Below are 25415 nucleotides of genomic sequence, written 5' to 3' on the forward strand. Positions count from 1 at the left end.
CCGCTCCCAGCCCACGAGTTTCAGTTTCCGAATTTCGTTTTTTTGTTCACAAGAACTATGAACTTTGATACATGTTCAAGTTTTATAGTCATGATTTGGGTGAGGGGATTCCATTTGGGACTGCAAGGTCTTCTTCTGAACCGCATGGTGGGAGGAGCTTGTCTCAAATACAGGGAACGTGTGACTGACTGACTACCATCAGGCTCCTCCATCAGCTATTGTTTAATCTCATCTATGATTTCCGCCACAACTGTTTAATTCCATCTCATAATCTCAGGTGAGGTACATTGAAGAAAGTAGTCGTAGGTAATTTGTGCCGGGAAAGGAGGAGGAAATACTCAGTTTAGGGTTTAGCAAAGCCTTTGAGATACTTTAATTACTTACCTGTTCTAAGCCAGCGCTTCGCCAACTTTAATGTACATAAGAATTACCTGGGGATCCTGTTAAATTACAGAATAAGTACAGCTGGGCTGGGTCTGAAATTCCACCTTTCTAGCAAATTCTGCATTTCTAACAAGCCCCCCCGGGTGATTTCTCTGGACTGAAACGGTAAGGTTCTAACCCACTTCAAAATCCTCTGGGGAAGAAACGAACTTCCTGCCAGTGAATCCAGGAGGACCCACACACAAGCCCCGTTGGTATCCGGGGTGTGGCATCATGAAGACAGAAACAGATCGAGCCTGATGGGTCACCTCTCTCCTCTGTGAAAGGGAGCAGCTGCAATGAGGGCTGGTCATAGAATTAATTGTTTAGTCTAACAAGAAAAAAAATCTGAGAAGTATAAGAGGAGAATATTTATTTCCCATTCCTCATATTTCTGTGAAAAAGGAACAAATTCCTACCTCAGAACCCAGGGAGTAAAAGTCTGGGAAGAACACATCCAGCTCCACTCTGCTCCTTCCCTGTCCTCTATCCAAGGGCAGGGAAATGACACATTTGCTTCATTGGCTATGGGCACTCCAAGTTCTCTTGTGCGGCCACCTAGCTAGCAGCATGCCTACTTCCTTCAATCTTTCAGAGGACAAGCTTTCCTTGGCCAGAAAGGCCCTCTTTATTCACCACTGCCAATATTGCGTTGGTCGGTATGTTTAACCTTGAGGTGAGGCATTTCAAATCCATGTGGCCATATTCTTTTTTTTTAAGATTCTTTATTTATTCATGAGAGATACAGAGAGAGAAGGAGGCAGCATCAGAGGGAGAAGCAAACTCCCCACCGAGCAGAAAGCCCAAAATGGAACTCGATCCCAGGACCCTAGGATCATGACCTGAGCTGAAGGCCGACACCCAACCAACTGAGCCACCCAGGCGCCCCAAGTGGCCATATTCTTAAAGCCGCATTCACCAAACGGCTTTATCAGTAATAAAGATGCCATTTTTCTCTGCTTATCTGATTCTTCTGTATTATTTTTCAGTAAGTTCCAAACTCAGGAGGGGAAGATAGAAGTGTTCCTCAGGGGCCACCTAAAGACCAGTGGTAAATACAATATTCTTGAAATGCCACCTGATTTGGGCTTTTCTATCACAGAACTGGTTTCTCTGCTGATTCTACCTGCCACTGGGCTGAATCATGAGACCAGGCTGAAAGAGGGAGAAATAAATAAATAGGCTGCTTCTTTCTGACCTTGAGAATTGTTTGAGGAAGAAGGAAGACAGTCGTTACGTGATGGGTCTCCCCACCTGATTGTCGCTTTGTCCCTTAGGTCCTACTCTTAGCAAAGTACAAGTTTTAAATAGACCCAAATATGCATTGCAGGACCTGAACACATAAAGCAAGTGTCCTATTGCCATTGAACTACATGAACTACATTGAACATGGAGGAAGCCATGGGTCCACTGAAGAACCTTAGCTCCACATCAGGGCCCCGCCCACCAAGGCGTCCAAGAGATTGCACAGGTAAAGAATGAGAATATTGGGTGAAATAATTAGTTAAGATACAGCAATAATTCTCTACCTCCACCCCCAACCTATGTGGAGGGAGCAGGCAGTTGAGAAATAATTGCTTAATTCACAAAATAAAAAGAAAATGCTGACCACATGAGTAAAAATTAGGAGACCTGGGGTTAGAAAAAAGAAGCCTCTGAGAGTGATGACTTTCAGATGAAAACCAAATGAGCAAGAACCACAGATCCCAGCTGTAGGTGTAGGCATGTCCCACAAAATGCCAAACCCAGCCAGTCCAAAGACACCACTGTCACTTGTCCAGTAGTCATATCAGAACAGCCCCTCATGGCAGGAAAAGGGCACAAAAGCTCACAAGTCTGAAATCCTCTTAACAACCCCAAGGACACATAAGACCTCTTCTACACAGTTGCCATTTTGGGGAAGAGAAAGGGGAACAGGATCTAAAAGAGATGCATCTCTATAAAAAGAACTACTTAAGCTGGCACTGGGGGAAGTTGAATTGTGAATAAATATTTTAATAGGAAAAAACTATTATCTGAAATATCTGTTATCTGAGATACGTTTCTTTACCAGTGGCATGAGATTCATAGGAAATATCAGAGAAGCTATGGAATAAATAAATAGAAGCTACATTTTCTGTACTGACCAAATTAAAACAAACAAACAAAAAAACAAACAAACAAGCACTGAGAATAGAGGTAGAGAATGGACCAAGAAGATAAACTCAAGCGACTGAATCTCAATCTAATGGTATTTGAGAAATGGACAGCAGAAAAAATGGAAGACAGGCCATCATGAAAGATAAGAATTACTAAAAGCTAAAGAGAAACATGGAATCTTAAAAGTATTTTTACCAATTACACACATATGCACAAAATTTATACCTTTATATAGTGCTGTAAAATTGAGTATGTGAATAATATACAAAAGATTATGAGAGAATTCATGATCTCAGGGTCGTGGGATTGAGCCCCACATCAGGCTCCATACTCAGCAGGGAGTCTGTTTGAGGATTCTCTCTCTCCTCTGTCCCTCCCCATGCTCCTGTGCACACTCTCTCTCTAATAGATAAATAAATCTTTAGAAAAACAAAAAAGGCAACGGAACAAGGCTTTCTAAATTCTGAGGGAGAAGTATTTTCCACCTAGAATTGAAAACCCTGACAGGTTATCAATAATACCTGAGTCAGAACAAAACCATTACAAAGTTCCCAAACTTGGAAATTTATTTCTGGCCCATCTTTTCTTAGGAAATCAGTTGAGCATGTACTTCAGACAAAATGAGGAATAAGTCAAGGAAAGACCCTGAGATCCAGTCAATAGTGATTTCAAACCTGAAGATCAGTGAAAGAAAATTCTAGGTTAAAAGTCAAAGCAAGAGGACAGAGTTCTCTGGGAAGGAGGTCATGGGCATGAAGAAATGGTATGTATCAAAATTGACAGTACAATTGAAAATTTGAAAAAAAAAGAGATTATGTAATAAAACATAGATTAAAAGGGAAATGGTAAATTCCTTATTAATATTATATTAATATTCTAATTAATAATTAACCGGCAATGCATAATATAATAAATGATATCATTAATAATTAATATAATGATATTACTAAGAAAATGTACAGAACTGAGGGTTAAAATAACTGAGGGTTAAAGCAAATTAAAATATTACATCATTTTGAGGAAATATTGGCATCTGTGTCAGGGCACCAGAGAAGCAGATGGCATAGTAGGCTTCAACCTGCACAGATTTCATTAGGGTAGGTGATTGCGTGAGAATGTGGGCAGCTGGCAGGGCTTCCAGAGGGCTATCTGGCAAGTCTGAGTTTGAGTGAGGAAGACTGGGAAGGAAGGTACGATAGGAGCATCCTGGAGCGTCTAAGGGAGGGACAGTAGGCCATCCAGCAGCTCTTGAGCCAGTGGCAGCCATGAGAAGAGTCCCATGTGGCCCAAGACTGCCTTGTGACCCTCCCATGCGCAGTCCTTGGCCAGGAGCAGCCCCCGGAACTCCGGCCTCAGGATCAACGCAGTGCCCGCACTGATTTCAGAGCCCAGCAGCCGGGGTCCTTGGGTACTCCACTCCCTGTAGGCGAAGGTTGGCAAGGCTCATTTTCATGGCTACCATGGCATGTAAAAAGATTCATTTGATCCGAGGAATATTCTCTTTTGACTGCGCCATGATCATGACAGTGTAGTCAAAGACGACTCACACCCCTTGGCTTTGAAGTGTCAAAATGACACAGTCATAATCAAGCATAAGACTTGCCAATTGTTTTCCGACATGAGAATCGACCTCTACACAATGTGAATACCAAATAGCTGTTGTCTTCCAGATGCAAAATAATACTATAAATATCAGCATCAGAATGGTAGGCGAGAGCAAGAGAGAGAGCTGAAGGAATAGGGCGGTTAAAGCCTCTTCTAACAGGGGCGCCTGGGTGGCACAGCGGTTAAGCGTCTGCCTTCAGCTCAGGGCGTGATCCCGGTGTTGTGGGATCGAGCCCCACATCAGGCTCCTCCGCTATGAGCCTGCTTCTTCCTCTCCCACTCCCCCTGCTTGTGTTCCCTCTCTCGCTGGCTGTCTCTATCTCTGTCAAATAAATAAATAAAATCTTTAAAAAAAAAAAAAAAAAAAAAAAAAAAGCCTCTTCTAACAAAGTGAGAAGTCAAGAGATAATTTCTAGTTAAGGTAATAAGTGTGGCTTACATTTTTAATTTATTTTAATATTTGAAACAACTGAAAAATAAAACTGCACGATATGATTGTATGGTAGGAAGAGGAGTGAATGGGCGGGTGGCGATAGAAATGAGCTAAATCATCATCATTCAGAGAGATAAATAGTGATGTAAGAATGTTACCTATTTTAATGAATGTATCCCCCAGACCTAAAAACAAAACCTATTTTTAATTTATCATCTCATGCAATTAAGACTAGAGGTCAAGAAAATTCAGTTTGAGAAATTTTTGCACATTACTATATAACTTTCAGTACATTAGACACATTAACCTTTATGATTTTGATGAAAGGGTTAACAAAAATACTACATCATAATTCTATCATCCAGACATAAACTTTTTTTATTTTTCATTCTGAGTTTTCATGTTATGATTACATACTTGCCTTAAATGGTACGTTATGTTGCAAGCTTTTAAATTTAATAGTAATTATAATTATATCCCCCATATCCTTACACGTTCTTGGAAACTAGGTTTTTGGCTACTTTCATGAATCGTGTCATGAAAATTTGCCATAAAATATTCAACATATATAAACTCTAACACTTAGTTTGTCTCCATTTCCATTTTTAACATTTGCCCCCAAAATACTAAAATGAAATTATCTTTTATATATTTTTACATAGTATTTTTTTTACATATTTGTAGTTGTCTTTTTGACAAATTCCAATACATGATATTACTGTATCAAAATCACAGACATTTTAAGTTTAGGATAGAAGATAAGATAGTTTCTCTTTCAAGTGTATTTATCAAGTATTTCCTCCATTGTCAATAACAATGTATAATAGTGCCTGTTTCCTCCTTGTTGCTAGCATTTTTCCCCCTTCCTTTGGTCTTTTCCAATGGGGTCTCATTGTAATTTTAATTGCATTCCTTGTTTGATTACAAATGAAGTTCAATACATTTCATAGGTTTTTGGCTGTCTTTTATGTCTTAAGCATTGTCAGCTTAAATTTCTTCCTCTATTTTTCGATTGAAATGCCCCTTTTCATGTGTTTTACCGTGTAGACATTTTAAATTTATATGCGGCCGAATCTATCAAGCTTTCTGCTTGTATTTCTTATATTTCTTTTGTTCCAGTGCATCTGCAGGGCTGAGTCGTATTTATCTTACAGGCTTGTTTTTCATCAAAGGCACAGCCTCATCCCATATGCTGCACAGACCGAGACAGCACAGACACAAGGCTGCTGTGTACCCCACAGTGTGTGCGCCCATCTGGCAGAGCTCTGTGCCCCCCACCCCCCATGCAAAATCCAAAGCCGGCTTCTCGGGGCATTCACAGCGATGCTTGGGACGTGAGTCCCAAGGTATTACTGCTCTCAAGACCCTTCCTGAGGTTTCCTAAGTAGTTTCTATAAATGTTAGTTATGTATCTTCGCTCTGTCTCCTGTGCGGATCTCCTACCTTCAGTGAGTGTTCACCCCATGCTGTGGATATTATGCGGTTTGGTAACACATCCCTTTTTCTTTTGCACCCAGGTAAACTGGGAAACCTTTCTGCCAAACGTGGGTTTTGAACTTTCAAAAAAATCAAACAGGCTGCAAAACTAACATGATTAAAACAAAAACTTTAAAGAGAAGAAATTCAGTGAGAAAAGTCACAGAGTTATAAATACAAAGAGCAGTTAGAAAATGATTTGTATAAAAACTATAGATTTAGGAAAATAGCTGTCCTGCATCTTGTCTTAGAAGGATTAAGAAACAATTATATTTAATTGTTCTGATGCAAATCGAAATTTGGTTGCTCACGTCTTGCAAATTCAAAAGTTTATTCAAGCATAATGGGCTTAACATTCCCTTCCCCCACCACCACCCCCAGGGAAGAAAAAAAAAGATTGTGATAAAATTCAAAGCAAATATAAATCCTCCCTCCACTGGCTTCTACTTATTTTGGATAAGGGAGATTCCCCCTTCGAAGCAGTCCTGCATACCTCTAGTGCGAGAAACTGGACTCTTTGTCTTTTCTTTAAATCATCAGCAAATCTACATCCAACTCCATCTATTTATACACTAGGGAGCCAGATTTTTCGGAAGAAACGTGCTAGAGCCTCCTATCATCTCCGATGTATAGGAACCATTAATGTTACACATATTCTTGCCCTGTGGTTTCTGTAATGCTACTAAGAAATAGAAATTGTGTTTCTTCTATAGAAATGGTTGTCTAGGAATGAGAATGTCTACAGCGGTCACTGTCAACAATGGTCAATTGCAAAAGAATGAATTTTTAAGAGGAGGGACTTCGGAGTAGTAGGTACGTGCCTGGGTTGCATGCTCACTTACTCTAGTACCAGTACAGCAGAGGCTCTGGGTATGGATATAAAAATTAGTACAGCAAAATGGTTTGGGGAGAAGCAGAAGTGTTATTCTTAGAGAAATTTCTCTGGCCCGGCTTAAGATAAGATGTTGATGTGGACTCAATAGCTAAATCGTGGAAGGAGCCGAGATGCCCTTCAACAGATGACTGGATTAAGAAGTTGTGGTCCATATATACGATGGAATATTACTCAGCTATCAGAAAGAACGAGTTCTCAACATTTGCTACAACATGGACGGCACTGGAGGAGATAATGCTAAGTGAAATAAGTCAAGCAGAGAAAGACAACTATCATATGATTTCTCTCATCTATGGAACATAAGAACTAGGATGATCAGTAGGGGAAGAAAGGGATAAAGAAAGGGGGGGTAATCAGAAGGAGGAATGAAACATGAGAGACTATGGACTATGAGAAACAAACTGAGGACTTCAGAGGGGAGGGGGGTGGGGGAATGGGATAGACTGGTGATGGGTAGTAAAGAGGGCACGTATTGCATGGTGCACTGGGTGTTATACAGAACTAATGAATCATTGAGCCTTACATCGGAAACCGGGGATGTACTGTATGGTGACTAACATAATATAATAAAAAATCATTAAAAAAAAAAAAAAAAAAAAAAAGATGTTGATGTGGACTAAGAAGCAGCCCGTCTGGTTATCTCTCCGCACCCCCTTGTCAGAGACCTGGGGCAAGTTACAGCACTTCTTTGAACATTATATTCATTATCTTTCAAAGAGAAATAATATTACCTGATAATCATAATAATACCTATCTTGTGGTTTGCTGTTAGGATCAGAAGCAATGCATGTAGTCATTTGCACTTCACAAAAGCCCAATATATAATAGCATTTGTCTCTAATGTGATCCTCATCGCTATTATTCACTTTGCATTTGTAGACAGTCTTGGATATTCCATAAATGCTGTCATAAACTATTTTCACTTTCCACATGGCAAATATAAAAAGGGCCCTCATTTTCAAAGAGTCATTTTTAGTTGTATTTTCTTCTTTCTTTTTTTTTCCTTTTTAAGAAGAAAGCAATGTTACACTGATTCATTATAATTCTCTGTGAAACATTATCTGAAATTGCTTTTTCAAAGAAGACCTAGCCTGTACATTTTTTTTGTTATTACATTGAAACAAGGCATACACCTATTCTAAAATAATCATATTTCTAGAAGTTCGATCCTAAGTAAATCTTCTAGAAAAACCGATACTAAGTAAAAACACGCTATTTTAAAAATCAAGAGTTGTTGGAGTGGCCAGAATACCAAAGGACGTTTATCCCCTCTGACCAGTTTTCTCTTTCAAGTACACCATACCTTCTGTAAACCCCCATCAGACAACAAAAAATATGTCCTTGAGAAAGCTCTGTTTCTTTCATGTTTTATTTTTTAATGCCATCAGCCATCTTTCTGGGGGTTTGTTATACCTTTTTGATGAAGGGGGCTAGAAAACAGTGCTGACCGTGGGTACTGCTGCCTGCTTTCAGCTGCTCTGGCTGAACTCAGCGGAGCTTGGCAGACCTCAGGGGTGGCAGGTGCATTTCTCTGGAGCCTATGATCAAAAAATTCATTCATCTGGTGGGCTTATATCTGTGTCTAACATCAAAAACCAATACTAAGAGTATGCGGCACCTGGGTGGCTCGGTTGGTTAAGCGTCTGTGTCTTGATTTCGTCTGGGGACATGGTCTTAAAGTCATGGGATCTAGCCCTGCAGGGCTCGCACTGGGCTTGGAACCAGCCTGGGCTTCTCTTTCTCTCTGTTCCTCAGCCCCTCCCTCACCATCTCTCTCTCTCTCTCACATGCTCTCTCTCTAAAAAAAAGAAAAATTAAAAAAGAACAGTACTAAGAATAAATGTTGAGTGTTTACTATGTGTCCAACACTCTTCTAAATATTTCACATGTATAATTCATGTAATCCTCACTATAGCCTTATAATGGAAGTATTATTGTTGTCCCCATTTTACAAGCGAGGAACTTAAACAAGAGAAAAATTAACTTGTTCAATATCAAATAACTATTGAAGGGGTCCTCGCACAATAGGTATAAAGAAACAATGGATTGGTTGTACATTTACGAGGTATACTTATGTCTGTGATTACTGATAGCATGACAATTTCTGTGTACTTTAATCCCCAAAGCGGCAGCTGAAAACCTCAGTAAATCAAAGCACATGTTCATTTTTCACGGTAAAGAACAATCTGCTGGATAAGTCAAATATTATTTATCTTTCTCCAGTGCTGTGCACCTGAGATTCTGATGCACATACCAGTCATTCGGGATCTTGTCAGAAACAGATCCCACTTCGGTCTCGGGTGGTTCCTGAGATTGCATGTTTCTGACAAGCGTGCAGGTGATGCTGATCTTGAGACTACACTTTGAGTAGTAAGCTGTAGGATGTCTTTGAATTCAACTTAGGCAAAGTCTTGATCCTTTATTTCAGGGAAATTCCCGTGTTGTAATTTGAAAAGAATGTCAGTTGAGTTATTGCATAAGTGACATTGCTTGGCTAGGTCTGCGTCTTCTTAGAATCGTATAAACGTAATCCCATCTGACCATCTCACAAAGTCACAATATGCACTCCAAATTCAACTATGAGAATAATGGCATCAAACAAATACATGATTGCCACTGGGAGTGCTAGTGAGATGCCCAAAGAAAATCTGAAAGTGTGTACAATGAAGAAAAAAAAAAAAGCACTGAATATTATGAGTACAAATATGTACATGCAAAAAAATCCAATCCGTATACCACAAAATTGAATGCACCCATTTATTAAGTCAACACTATCACTACCTCTCTGAGTCTTGAATGGTAATATGACTGCTGGTATCTGATGTCAGCAAGGAAATATTTTTTCATGTAAACTTCTCAAATCCCAGGTTAGTCTGCTACATAAGTCCTATTACAGTTTTACTAAAACATAAGTTGTTTTCTCATTCTTGACACTTGCCTAAAATTTCTCACCCTCAAATTAGCCTTTACAGCAATTTCATGGATATTTTAGTTCAAGTGTTGCATTTCTTCTGAGCCTTCCAGACTGCCCTTGTCAAATGCCAATCAGCAGTACCGGGGAGGGGTGGTGGGGATTACATGGTCACAAGGCCAGGATCAAGGTAAGAGTAGGAACAAAAAAGTATCAATCAAGCCATAGTATTCATAATTAGCCACTCTGTGGAAAGAATCACAGCCTCAGGAAGCCACCTGAAAGTAGCCTTGCCCAGTGACTCCTTCTGGCACAGGTATTGTCGGCATCTTGGGCTCAGCTGGAGAGCAGAGGGCACTCTGCACTTGGAGTGCACTCAGGAACCAGCCACACCTGCAGCCTCACAAGTGAGGAGCATTGAAATAGAAATTACCAGTGTCACAATTAACCTCGATGAGCCATGATCATTGAATACTCAGTTTAAGAGTATATACAAATACATAGTAAACGCCATTGAACTATTATCAGAGTTACAAACTGGGGTATGGAAATTTGAGAACAAAGATTAAATCTGATATCACTTAAATCGTACTTGGGCTTCAAGAGGAAATGGCAGATTTATAGTTGGTGTAGTTGATTTTTTGCTCTTTCCTTTTTTAGCATAAGACGACCTGCACTGATGAAAGTGTGGTGAATGAGTTACCCTATCTTACACTATAGTTTACAGCAGTAATTCACACCCTGTATATCACGGTAGACTCTCCTGGAGGGGCAGAGGTGTTGGTAAACCTTTCTCCCATGGGATGTAGCTGGTCTGCAATAAGCCTGGTAATGTATATTTCTTAAAGTTTTTCCTGTCAGGTTGATAATTCCAGACCCTAGACCACACCTGGAGAGTTATTGCCTTTCTGTGCACCCTCACACCCTCCTGATTGGTTAATCGAATTCATTTTTAGTTTACAATGTCAACTTTTTTTTTCAGTTTTGAAAATGCTTATTTTTTCTATTGTTTCAGTTACAAATATTTCATGAAAAGATTTGTGACCATCGTATTCCAGATAATTTTTGTGCCGTATTATTCTTCTGAAATCAATATTTCAGATTTATCCACATTACTAAAAATTTAGAAGTTAAAATGCAGCCCCTCTTCCTTTATACCCAACATATGTGTTTTAGAAATCTATAGATAAGTTCCTAATTCTATAAGTCATTGTTCAAATAAATGGTACGCAATAAAGGAGATTACCAACTTCAGAAAATAAGAGGTTTCCAGAGATTTCCACTGTAGAGAGCAATACAGATGCTCTTCACCCACAGCACCCTAGCTGAAAACAGGACTTCGATAACCAATCCGAACTCGTGGAGTCAACCAGTTTGGCCATAAGTACCTCTGACATCCCACGCCCCTCACTCAGGACCATAACATCAAGGTTTACCTCTTCCTCTCAAAAGATCCTCTCTGTGGAAAGTGCAACTCTATTGCAGTCAGATTTCAGGGCCCAAAAAAGGAATTTGAAAGATTGAAGTCAGATGAATGGAATAGCAGTGCTAGTTATATCTGAGTACTGGCCGTATCATGGGTTAAAGTTTAGCCTGGAATGACTTTCCTCAAATTCTCAGGTGGTGAACTCATCCTAAGAGAACATAACATTGCAGGACTCACATGTTCCATGACATAAATCAGGACTTCAGGATGGAGTTTCTGGTCCGTGGGATTTTGAAACCTCTCAATATCCATATATCCCAGTACATTGTTGAAAGCCTAGAGAACAAATATCTGGCTCAATCTCAAGAAATAGGCATGTTTACATGTTCCAAAATTGAAAAAAAAAAAAAAAAGCACAGTAGTTGTAATTGTATGAATTGTATCACAAAGCCCTAGATTTGGACTCATAATTTAGCCTCTGCCAGATTTCGAGCAGGTTCTGTTTTATTTACAACTAAATTTTGGCAGAGTTGAAGAATAAATATAGCCATTACTTGGTGCATACTCAAACACATTTAGAATACATAATAAACCATTTTCTTTTGGTTCTATCTGCCTTAATCCCCAATTGTCTCACAGTTTTTGTGGAATTCTTAATATCATAAAATTGATATGCAGAACTAGACAGTGGTGTAAATCAATTTTATAACATTTAATTCACTTTGGTTATACCTATATATTGAGGAACAGCATTGAACAAAGTAGATGTCTTAAAATATGACAAAAGGGGAAGCCCGGAGGCTAATTTTGGCTGCACCAACTTAAATGCATGAATAAAATATGTGGAAGAAGTCTGGAAGGGAATTTATCTTTGATTCCACACAGTAGCTTGAAGCTCTTCCTTTAAATAAGACTATGGTTGTTACTTAATGGATATAGGATTTCTGATTGCAGGGTGAAACAAATCCGGAGCTCTCCTTCATGACAAGGTGAAAATGCTTGACCCTATAGACCTGCGCGTTTGCTGTACAAACGGGTAAGCTGGTAACATTTAACGTTACATCTTTTTAACCGCAATAAAGAAAAACACTGGAATCTGCGGACTAACATTCTGAATTTTGGATATTTTTGATGCTCCTTTTTGTATATTTTGATTACTTTTATTTTCCAAATAATAACAAAGCTGGCATTACCTAGCCAAATCATAGAATAAAGTTTAAAATAAAAGTACAATTCTATCTCCACCCAAAATTTGCAATATGCCTCCTGAAACCCTTAAAGATACTGTTATACGTTTTTTCACTCCATCGAATATCTTGGAAGTCATCCTTTCATTCAGGCAACAAAAAAAATTATTGGGTTTTGAGTCCCTGCTCTGTAAAATGCATGCTTTACCTGTACAGACATTGCAGACGTGAATGAAACGGGCAGCCCCTACCTACGCTGAGCTTAAAAACAAATGGGAGTTCCTTTCCAAGAAGGTAATTTTGATATATGTCTTCTTCTTGAATGCTGCCCAGCATTTCATTGGATAGATTTATTTGATTTGATTGAACCTGTCTACAGTTAAATACTTCAGAGAATTCCATTTTTTGGAGCTATTACAGTAATGCTGCCATGAATACTTTACACTTTATAAATACATTTAAGCACATGTATGAATCTATTTCTATAATGAATGTATAGACACACAATCGGATACAAAAGCATTTTGCATTTCTGCATGGAAAACTTTGGCAGCCTTTGCCACAGTGTCTCCAAAATCCTTTTATCATTTTAAACTTCTTCCATGCTAAGTGGATTTCCTGATCCCAGCCTCACCACCCATCACACATAAACACGTACTAGACTCTCATCAGTCTGCAATTACCTGTACTTTATTTATGACTGATTCAGTTGATACGCACAGGTGAGCAAGTGTACTTTAGTAGTAAAGAGTCATACTCTGTAGCCTTGTTAGTTATAGTGTGGTTGCCGGACGGGCAACATCAGCATCACCTGGGATCTTATTAGAAATACAGATTCCTAATCATATTTTGTATTTTAACAAGATCCTGGTTCATCTAAAACATACGCTAAATTCCAAGAAGCGCTGATTTAGGATACCTAGACCTGGGCTTCGATATTGTTACGCAGCATAAATGTCTCATGGCTGTTTGGACGCGGACATGGGATGTACTGAACACAGATCCTGCTTCCGTGTAATGTGGACAATAACACCATGTGTTTCATTTAGTTGTTAGGCGATTTCAACAAACTAGTGTTTATAAAGTAGGGAGTGGAGCACTTGGCGTGTGATAATTGTCCAGTAAATATTGGCTCCTATCAGGTATTTGGAATGCCATATTTATCATATTATTATTATCTGACTGGGATATTAGCTGTTAAGAATAATTAAAATTTAAATGAGTGAACTTCACTATACTTTTTCACTATGATGTATGGTTTGTGTGCCCTGGTGTAAAAAGTGCTTTCCTTTTCCAATCCTATATATAAATGATTCAAATTTTCTTCACATCATATACAGTTTTAACTCTTAATCCTGTAATTTATTTTCTAAATATAGTTACTATGAAATTTTTTTTTTCATGATCATGGTTCTTGAAAAATATTGGAGCTAAATAAACATATAGCTGGTTTGCAGTGCAAATGAGTCCTTCTAGCATGTCTCCTAATGGTGTGTGTGTGTGTGTGTGTGTGTGTGTGTGTGTGTGTGTGTGTTTCCCCAGGCCCTTTTTAAATGATTCACATCAAGCCTTTAATACCCTCCTAGGGAGACGATTGCATACGTTAATAAATCTGTCTACTATCTTTCCCTTTTTATGTGCAGTTTAAATTCTTTTTGGCTCAATTTCATTTCATTACTTTGAGTTGAACTGAGTTTTTGTTTTGTCAGTCTGTTGAGAGAGTAAAAAATTGGATATGCATTTATTTATTTTTTTTCATTTACTAAACACTTTTCAGTAGCGCTGGGGACATGTGCGCAAGGATGCTCAAGGCCTACACTTCGGGTGAGCGCTGTGCTCCCTCTCATGTGAAATAATTCCTCTCTGGCCAGCAGTAGGGCCTAGAGGGTACTTGATTCACAAGGGATAGGCATCTTCCCTTTTACCTTTAGGAAAGTTTTCTTTGAATTTCCATAAGCATTTTGGTGTTGCTTTCTTCTTGAAATTAATATATTTGTGTAAGTTATTCGAAATCCCCTGGGGAGAATAAAGAGACTATAAGTATTATTCCATGGTGAAGATAGATTAGCAAAAGAAAAGAGGAATATATGAGAAAGCCCTTCCTGATTAGAATCTTCTTTAATCTACACATACTTTGGACTTCATTGTAATTTAAGACAGAGACAGATTTATGATTCTCATTGCTCCTCTTTTACTTGAGGAAAATAGATGTTTCCAATTTGATTTTCAGCTTTTTCTCCCAATTTCCTTTTATATGAAATCTTGATCTCTCAAGTCCCAGAGCTGGTCTATCCGGACAATTCAGAAGATTCCACTGTATTTCTGAAATAGATAATTTAATATTATAAATGATTTAAACATATATATTGGTTCCTTTTTGCTCCAATATTCTTCTAAGATTGTGAACAATACATCTGAAGTTCGGAAAGTAACTTGAGTTTTCATAAAATAACCACTGACGGAAATGCAACTTCATACTTCTGTCAGCATATTCACTTCCTTCAGTACTTTAAGAAAAGCACTTGCTAGGGTTCTGTCTGCATGAGATTCCACTTCCACTTAAGATGTTAAAAGCCACAAAACAATATCAAACCCACCCTAACAATGAGAAAAAAGCCAGGCAATTTATAACATCATAACTCAAAGGCTGAAAAGTCCCTTCTAGGAGAGATAGGACATGCAGACGTATTTTCCCTCTGGAAGTGTGTGGGTGCCAGCCATAAAAATGGGGAAGAAGAAAACTAAAACAAAACAAACCCTAAAAGATTAAAGGTCAAATATAGGCTAGTGTAAAGATTTAGAATGCCCTTTAGCTACAGACTCATAATGTCTTTGACCACCTGTCACCTCTTTCCCATTGGCTTTGGCCAGATGTACTTGAGAAAGTTTGAGTTCAGGGCAGAAGACCTGAGAGAGCTTTCTTCAGTGATGCAGGTGTATAAAGAGTGAATGACTTGGCCAGCCTAGTTGCAAATTACTGGACTCTTCTATATAAATAAAAACCATCTGCCACCAGGGGAAAGGAAGAAATTTTTTTTTTTTTTTTTTTTTTTATCATCAAACTCCTCAACCTTCAGTCCCTAGAAAACCTCAGTGTCCTTGTCTCTTCCTGCTTTTGGTGTTTGCCAGCTATTCTTGTTGTTCCTTACCTGTAAATGCATCCCTCCAACCTCTGCCTCCATCATCAATTGTCCTTCTTCCCTCTGTGTTTCTCTGTCTCTGTGTCTCTTCTCTTATAAAGATACTAGTAATATTGGATTAAAGGCTGACTCTAATACGAACTCGTCGTAACTAATTATATTTGTAATTGCCTTATTTCCAATAAGGCCACATTCTGATGTTCTGAGAAAGACATGTATTTGAAGGGTACACTATTAAACCCAGAACAAGCTCCAAGCAATTTATGTAAATATGTAAATCCCTCAGGGAGGTGAAGGATAACTTCCCACTCCTTATATGTGGGCTGTACATAGTGATTTCCTTCCAAACAGGACAGTATGGTGTGGGGGTGGGGATGGAGATTAACTTTATAGTTGAGGAATTTGACAAATACCAGCTCAGTTAGGTGATCAAAGTCAACAACAGTGATAAGTGAGTTTGATAACATGAACCCTTGCATGTCATGAAATGTCAGTTAACCTCAGTAAACTTCCTCCTGCAAACTCATAAGCCCAGCCTAATTGTAAGGAAAATCATCAGAGAAATCATAATTGAGTAAAAGATGCAAAGTATCTAAGCACTACTCTTTAAAACTGTCAAGGTCATCAAAAACAAGGCAAGTCTAAGCAACTATCATAGCCAAGGGCTAAGGAGACATGATGACTAAATATAAGGTGATATCCTAGGAGGGTCCTAGACCAGAAAAAAAGATCCTTACATAGAAATGTAGGAAATCCAAATGAACTTTGGTTAACAATAATGTACCAGTATTTGTTCATTTATTGAGATAGATGTACCATACTAATGTAATATAATAGGGGAAGCTGAGTCTTTTAATATTTCTTCAAATGTAAAATGATTATAAAATAAAACATTTATTTTAAAAAATCAATGAAATATAAATAAGAAAACAATAGAAGAAATTAATTGGATCAAAATTTATTATAATGAAGAATAATAAATTGATAAAGCTCTAGCCAGATTGATGAGGGCAAACTTGAGGACACAAATTACCATTACCAGGAATGAAAGAGAAGGCGTAATTATAGATTCCACACACATAAAAAAGGTAATAGACAACTATTATAAACATTTTTATACTAATATATTCAACAACTTAGATAAACATACAAAATGACAAACATCCAGAAGAATTAGAAAACCAGGTAAGCCCTATGCCTATTAAATAAGTTGGATTTTTGGTTAAAATTCCACAGAGAAAACACACTCAGAAGATTTTAATGTTGCATTGTACTAAATTTTCAAGAAAAAAAGGATACCAATTGTGCACAAACTTTATCAAAAGTAGGAAAGGGAACATGTCACAGTCTGTTCTATGAGGCCAGCATTACCCTGATTTCAAAACCAAAGACATTAGAAGAAGAAGGAAACTGCACAGTAATATCCCTTATAAACAGAGATTCAATCATCTTTCACAGGGGCCCCTGGGTGGCTCAGTCCATTAAGTGTCTGACTCTTGGTTTCCACTCAGGTCATGATCTCAGGGTGGTGGGATCAAGCCCTGTGTCGGGCTCTGCACTCAGTGGGAAGTCTGCTTGTCTCTCTCCCTCTGCTCCTCCCTTGCTCTCTCTCTATCCCTAAAATAAATAAATAAACTCTTTTTAAAAATAAATAAAAGGATAATTGATTATAAACAAGTTGATTCCAAACATGCAAGGCTGGTTTAATATTTTTTAAAAGTAATCAATGTAGGGGCGCCTGGATGGCTCAGTCATTGGGCATCTGTCTTTGGCCCAGGGCGTGATCCCAGAGTCCTGGGATGGGGCCGACATCGGGCTCCCTGCTCTGCTGGGAGCCTACTTCTTCCTCTCCCACTCCCCCTGCTTGTGTTCCTCTCTCGCTGTCTGTCTCTCTCTCTGTCAAATAAATAAATAAAAATCTTAAAAAAAAAAAGTAATCAATGTAATTAATGGTATAAACTGACTAAAAGCAAAATAAATAAATAAAAGATACTCTTAATAGATAAAAGCAAAATAAATAAATAGATAAAAGATACTCTTAATAGATATAGAAAAATCTTTTAACAAAAAGATATTCTTGCCTATTCAATGGGGTGGCTGAAATAAAAATGGCTAACAATACCATGTTCCGGCAAGTGTGTTGTGCAAACTGATTTATCATACATTGCTGATGGGAAGGCAAAATGACACAGCTAGTTTGGAAAGCAGTTTGGCACTTTTTTGGAACATTAAACATAGGACATGACAACTATAGACCCAGCAATTCCAAAAGAAGTGAATACACAAGTCACGCAAAGACCTATTTGCTAATATTCATAGCAGCTCCAGCTATAATTGTGAAAAGAACTCAAATGTGCACGTGCTTATGAATAAATTAAGAAATCTTGGTCTTGGGGTGCCTGGGTGGCTCAGTTGGTTGAGCGTCTGACTCTTGGTTTCCACTCAGGTCATGATCTCAGGGTTGTGAGATCCAGGCTTGCTCTGAGCTCTGGGCTCAGTGGGGAGTCTGCTTGGGATTCTTTCCCTCTTCCTCTCCCTCTGCCCCTCTCCCAGCTCACTCACACTCTCTCTCTTTCTCTCAAATAAAATAAATAAATAAAATTAAAAAGAAGAAGAAGAAGAAGAAGAAGAAGAAGAAGAAGAAGAAGAAGAAGAAGAAGAAGAAGAAGAAGAAGAAGAAGAAGAAGAAGAAGAAATTGTGGTCTACCCATAAAATGAAATATCACTCCATAACCAAAAGGAATAAATTACTGATACATGCACCAACACGGATGACTTTTGCTAGCATACTGTTAGTGAAAGAACACTTAGTGTGCATATCCTGGGATTCTCTTTATATACCATTATGGTAAAGGCAAAACTGTGGAGAGAAAAAACAAATGAGTGCCTGTCGGGTGTCAGGGGCAGCAAGAGGGATTGAGTGCAAAGTGGTGGCGGGAAAGTTTTGGGGCTAGGAAACCATATATTTTAATGTTGGTGATTACCAATTCTCCAACTGTGCTCTTAAAGAGGGTGATTTTTATTTCTGTATATAACAGCTCAGAGACCTTTTAATAAAAAGTTGTCTATCAACCTACAGACTGTATCCAAAACACGTGGGAATCTAGTGTTGCCAGTAATTCAGGTTTCTGGGCCCCAAACAAGCCTGGTGAGTAAGAATCTAAGTGTGGTTCCTGAGAAACCACACCTCTTAAAATTACCCTTCCAAGCCCTTGCCCTGGCACAAGTATTAGCTTCATTATTCAAGGATGGTGTTGTCAGCTGAGGTTGTTAAAAAAAATATCAATTTATCGTGTCTCCCTGGGACTAGACAATAGTTCCCCTTCTACTAATAAGTACAGAACATTATTATATAATGTGGTTCTTGCCTCTGCTTTTTGGGGGACAGATCCATTGACTTTGATGTAGCAAGTAATAACCACAAACTTTTTTTGTGTCTCATTGGCATTAACAGTGGACTGAATTTGGACCTAACTACTTTTAGAGATATAGGAAACTTCACTCTGTCTAAAGCTTCATAAACATCCACTTAGAGGCTTCATGGAGAAGTAAATATAGCAGTGTACTCTGTTTAGGGGTCTCAGATGAATTGAGCGCATAACACCTGTGCTCAGCAGTCTGCTGGTGACTTATCTGTTTGCAGGTGCAAAGCGAAGTGATAGCTTTGATGTTAAGTTTATTTATGCTACATACAGACTATGTCTAATCTTTATTCTCTATCTGGATAATTCCCTTTCCACAGTCTTTATATCTTTTTTTATACTGACACTTCAAAACTGTGTTTCTGATTATAGCGGATAAGGAGTCAAGTTAATTTGTGAATTTTAGTATTGGCATTATAGTTAATGAGGCCGAAGCACTACAAATTAAAATATCTTGTCTAAAGACATTGACTAGCATAGCAAGGGAAAGAAAGATGAAAGGAGGCCCTGCTTTCGTATTCACATTCTAGTGGTAGAAGCACAGTCTACGGGCAACTAACATTCCATGGTGTAACCTCAAAACCTTTTGTACAAATGGAAAATGCCAGATGCCAAAGTTAAAATGGGACCTTCTTTTTTCAATGACCATGATTTTACTAGAAAAAATGGGATTAGTAGTCGTTTTCCTTCAGCACAGATTAACGTCCCAATTTCCATAAGAACAACAACATTAAATGCTTAGGATTTTACATTATAGCGTGATCTCGTTTATATGTGGAATCTAAAAAAGTTGAATTCAATGAAGCAGAGGTAGAATGGTGGGTTGCTAGAAGCTGAGGCTTGAGGGAAGCAAGGGGACGGTTAGTGAAAGGGTACAATGTTTCCGTTGTGCAGAATGAGTAAGTCCTGGGCATCTAGAGTCCAGCAGGAAGCCAATCGATAATTAACAGTGTAGCGCATACTTGAAATTTACTAAGAAAGTGTTGGTGTTCTTAAGAGTTCTCACCACAAAAACCGAAAATGTAACTACGTAAAAAGATGCATACGTTAATCAGCTAGTTTGTGGTGGTCATTTCAGGGTGCACACATGTATGAAAACATTGCATCATGCACATTAATTATATACATTTTTTGTCAGTTATATCTCAAAGCTGGAAAAAATAAAATTATGGTTATAGATGTTTACATGCCCTGGGATATTGTCTGATATAAATTGTAAATATCTTTTCAAATAGTGTCCAGCCAAACATTACAAAATTTTAGTAGTCATAATAATACCTGGACAGACTTGAGGCATCTTTATACATGTTTTATTATAACTTTAACCTGATTTATTTTTATATCCATAATTTATTTAGCAAGCCTGATATAAGGTAAATGGACAAAGAGCTGCAAGGCAACAAATATGTCAAGTTAATCTCAGGTAATTTTCCAGTGTACAGCAATTGTGCTTTGACCAAAACAGATGGGCATCCTGTTACATTCTAGCAAATGTCAGCCTTACTTGACAAGGGCGACATTCCGCTTGATAAGAAGCCCACATTTCTTCTTGTTCCTAGTCTTCACTGTCTTTCACTTTTGTGCCTTCGGCTTCACAGAAGGTGTAGAATTTAAGCCCAGGTGCCTATGCTCTCTGTCCCACAACTCATGATTGCTGACAGTTGTGTGAACACCTGACTTAAAATAGCATTTTCTTAATCGCTTGCAGATAGATAAATAGCAGAGGAACAGACATGAATCTTCCAATACAATGTCATGCTTGAAGAAGTAGCATTTAGAGTTACCCTTAGCAACCAAGCTAGTTTATTTTCCTCCTTTCAGGTACAAGCTATTTATCTGCTAAAGAAGAAGTTTCCTATTTTTCAGGTGGCCTCCCCCTTTGGGTTCACATACTTTTTCTTATACACCCTGTGATCACTCACTCTTCCCTGAAGGTTTACCTAGCATCAGGCTCTGTCAAAAGAAAGACTATAATACATTATGATAAGCTTAATAATATTTCTCACACTTATTATTTTTGCCATTGTCATATTCTTACCAGAAATACTCTATGGTATTTATTGAGTGACTATATAACAAGTGTTTACAAGGTTGGAGGACTACCTAACAAATCTAATAATTAACAAAGAGAAACAAACCCTGAGACTTGCAAGTAAACATAAAAATAAAGTTGTGTTTATTTCAAAAGTAAATGATCTCTGTTAATTTCAGGTTAAGTGTTTATTTGCCTTATTACATCGATTACTACATTAACTTTTGCCTTGTTAACTGTCTTCTAAAATATTTGTAACAGGGATGACTGGGTGTTTCAGTCAGTTAAGTGTCTGACTTTGCTTGGGTCATGATCTCAGGGTCCTGGGATCAAGTACCACATGGGGCTCCTTGCTCAGCAGGAAGCCTGCTTCTCCCTCTGCCTTCTGCTCGCCCTGCTTGCACTCTCTCTCTCTCTGACAAATAAATAAATAAAATCTTTAAAAAAATTTGTAAAAATAATACATTATGCAAATAGATATGAACAAAGTAGCTTTACTATTGGAATTATGATAACCAATCATCAAACTGCATTTTGGTAAGACACAAGACTTCTAAGAAGTGTTATGAGGGATAAACAACATCAGGAACAATGTTGTTAAGGAGTCATTTGTTTCTACATCTAATATCAGGACAGACTTCTTATCTCATCTTCCATGTATTTACATTTACAATGTCCCAACTTCATTACTAAAAGATCCTACACCTATTTTCCTCTTGGGGAACAGATAACTAAAAATAATAATATGCTGTTCAAGTGTTAAAAGTGCTATTAATAAAAATTTCATTATCTGTACTTTAATGTAGTCACACTAAATACTCTGAATTTGGAGACTTTTATATTTATTGAGCTTTCAATTTGTCATCCTTCATTCTTCTCACCTTTCCAAAATGTAACATCAAAAATAATCTCCTTAAATTTATATCAGGATAATTTTACTTCCTTTTTTTTTTTTTTTTTTTTTTTTTTTTGAGTTCCACAAATGTGTGGTAGCAGCAAGTAAGAGAGTGGACATAAAACAGTGAGTAGTAACCAGGATCCACATTGTCTCTGAATGTGTTATTTATTAACCAATCATTCAGACATCTAATCCGTATCACGGATGTACTTAAAATAATGCTAACAAGGACACCTCCCTAAAATGTCTTTTTTCAAGGTCTATAATGTGAGATTGCCTTGTGAGTGAAATTATCCCGAAAGAGATTTCATTGCTTCTATTATCTCATGTAAAATATACCACTATCAAAGATTTAAATCATGTTGGATGGTAAAATCATCTCATGGGTCAAATTTTTCTTAATAGCTTATGCATATGCTGCTTGCTGCAAAGATCGTAGTGATGGTACGAGTTTACAGGAATGTGTGAAATACGCTAGGTCTTAAATACCGCACTCAGTAGGCACAGTACTGTGCCGGCCTACACAATAACTCCAGCAGAATGAGTTAGTCAGTGGCGAGAGTGCACATCTTCTACCAATAAAGCCTCACATTTTCACCTGAAAGACAGAAGCCCTATGTAGTCACAATTGTTTTAGATTCACTTGGGAACTGAGTGTATATGACAATCCTGCCAGCTTTCTTTTGAGGATGAGGAAGGGGAAGGTTAGTAATCTTGTGGCATCAGGATTAAAATTAGGACATATAGCCAATGAAAATGAAAATTCAGTATACAATTACAATCTTTGTTTATATGTAACATACAGTATATAAAGTACTTTCGAAACTCTTTCTGAGATTCTCAATTTATATGTAACGATGCCATGTGTCTGATAGATTAAATAATTTTTTCCTGATTTACAGAACTAGAAAGTGGAATGACCAAGTTAGACCCCAGGTATTCTAATTTCAAAACCAAAGGATTATTTTTAATTTTATTTTTCTATTTAAAGTGATTTTGGTAATATGATTCTCTGAGCGAAAGAACCCTAGGCAACTTTATTGAAACAAAATGTACATGAAAACCTCCCCAACCAGAGCTGTTCTGCATTCATTCATTTACACATTGAGCTTTCATGTACAAATTCAGCTCAACAGAGGATTCAGTAGCTTAAAGAATTTGAAAAGGGCATTATGTGTATATAAAATGTAACAATCTTTGGGTATATTACTGAAAAGTATACATTTTTATCTTCAGAAATTGTAAACAGATACTGGCAAAGGTTATCCTTAAAAATTTACTTTTTAATATTCCTTTAATAATATGAGCAAAGTTGGGCTTCACCCAGGGAATATCTAGACTTAGCATAGTAATATAGTACTGTCCACTGGTTACATTTCTCAGAGGAAAAACACTTCATATCTATAGCCTTCATTGTGCAGTAGTCTGCAGACAACACTTGATTGTCATTGTTGTCTTTAACTACTGTCTTTCCTATTACTTTCTCAAGAATGACAACAATGTGACACCAATTAAAAAAACTTACCTTGTGGTTCGTCCTAAAAACATAAAGAAATGATTTTTCAATCTATTTGAAATGGAAATACCAGCATACACATGAGATTAATTTCCCTTTTAAAACACTTTCTCTATATCTGCCTAGGGGGAAAAAAAAAAAGCAGCGCATAAACCCTCCTCATCCCCCATTACCCAAATTATGGTTTCTAAATCTCATTTCCAAAAAAGAAACTAGAGCTCTTTGTATAAGTGGTTAAATCCAGTTGGTTAAATCTGGGGCAGGAGGTACATGAAATGATCCTGGGACACATTTTTGTGCCACCAGACAAGAAAGTTATAAGACCTCAAGATTTGTGTCCATAAAGACACAAGAACCAATTGGAAGAAGCTCCCACTTTCCTAAAATGAGATAATTTAAACAAAAAAGAACAATAATTATTAAACACATCAGGGGCGCCTGGGTGGCACAGCGCTTAAGCGTCTGCCTTCGGCTCAGGGCGTGATCCTGGCGTTATGGGATCGAGCCCCACATCAGGCTTCTCTGCTATGAGCCTGCTTCTTCCTCTCCCACTCCCCCTGCTTGTGTTCCCTCTCTCGCTGGCTGTCTCTATCTCTGTCAAATAAATAAATAAAATCTTTAAAAAAAAAAAAACACATCAAATATGTAAAAATGCAAGAGTACATAAAGGCGGTTTGAAAACAACTAACCCATCCATCAATATTCGAGATCGCTTGCAGCACAAACTAGTTACTATCAAATTTTTTAAATACCAAAAAAAAAGGGCTTTTGGCTGGGGAGAGACGGAGGAGCCACTGTCTGTGGTCGTCGGTAATCTGGTTAATCGACACCAGCGCCTCCACCATGTTGCCTAATTTCGACCCTGACCAGATGAAAGTCGTGTACCTGAGGCGCACCAGGGGGAAGTCGTGCCACTTCTGCCCTGGCTCGGAAGATGGCCGCCTGGGTCTGTCTCCAAAAACGTTTGGTGATGACATTGCCAAGGCAACTGGTGATTGGAAGGGTCTGAAGATTAACCATCAGAACAGACAGGCCCAGATTGAAGTGGTACCTTCTGCCTCTGCCCCTATGAGCAAAGCCCTCACGGAATTGTCAAGAGACAGAAAGTAGCAGAAAAACATTAAGCACAGCAGAAATACCACTTTTGATGAGATTGTCAACATTGCCCTAAAGATGCAGCACCTATCTTTACCCAGAGAACTCTCTAGAACCATTAAAGAGATCCTGGGGACTGCCCCATCTGTGGGCTGCAATGTTGATGGCTGCCACCCACATGACATCATAGATGACATCAATTGTGCTGAAGTGGAATGCCCAGATTGTTAGGAGCTATGCAGGAAAATAATTTCAACAAAGGATCATTTGACAGCCCCCCAAATAAATACATAAATAAATACCCCAAAGAAAATAAATTTTTTAAGTAAAAGATCAGGTGTTTATCATGACATTCTTAAATTAACTATACTTGAAATAACCATACAGGTGATGATAATTCATGTAGAAATTCAGAATTAGAAATTAACCATTTTGCAATTCCTAATGAAATCATTGATTCATGTAAGAATAATCTGTATCCTAAAATTATTCGTCAAAAGTTTGCTGTAAACTTTTTAATGGAATGTTCAAAGTAACATCAGGACCCAGAAAACTACAAGAATTCTCAATGTCATTTAAAAAGAAACTTTAAGAACTAATGCTTTATACTAAAATTCCATTTTGAAATAGATTTTTCTGAAGTTTACACATACAAATTGCAAGATTTAGGGGGAGTGGTGAATTCTACAAACTGAAAGTCATTAGATTACAGACTTACCTCACCTAATGACTGTTCAGTAAAATATATTTCTCCATCACACTCTTGAGAAACTGTATCACTTTCGAAAACCCACTTTTAATTATGGTATAATGACTT

General features: G+C 37.9%; 1 pseudogene; it reads left to right on the forward strand.

Annotated features, from left to right (window-relative positions):
• Nucleotides 1–1812: 1812 nt before the first annotated feature.
• LOC113251134 (60S ribosomal protein L12-like) lies at nt 1813–24829 on the forward strand (annotated as a pseudogene).
• The last annotated feature ends 586 nt before the right edge of the window (nt 24830–25415 follow it).

The sequence above is a fragment of the Ursus arctos genome, unplaced genomic scaffold, assembly GCF_023065955.2.
Source record: "Ursus arctos isolate Adak ecotype North America unplaced genomic scaffold, UrsArc2.0 scaffold_10, whole genome shotgun sequence".
Lineage (NCBI taxonomy): Eukaryota > Metazoa > Chordata > Mammalia > Carnivora > Ursidae > Ursus > Ursus arctos.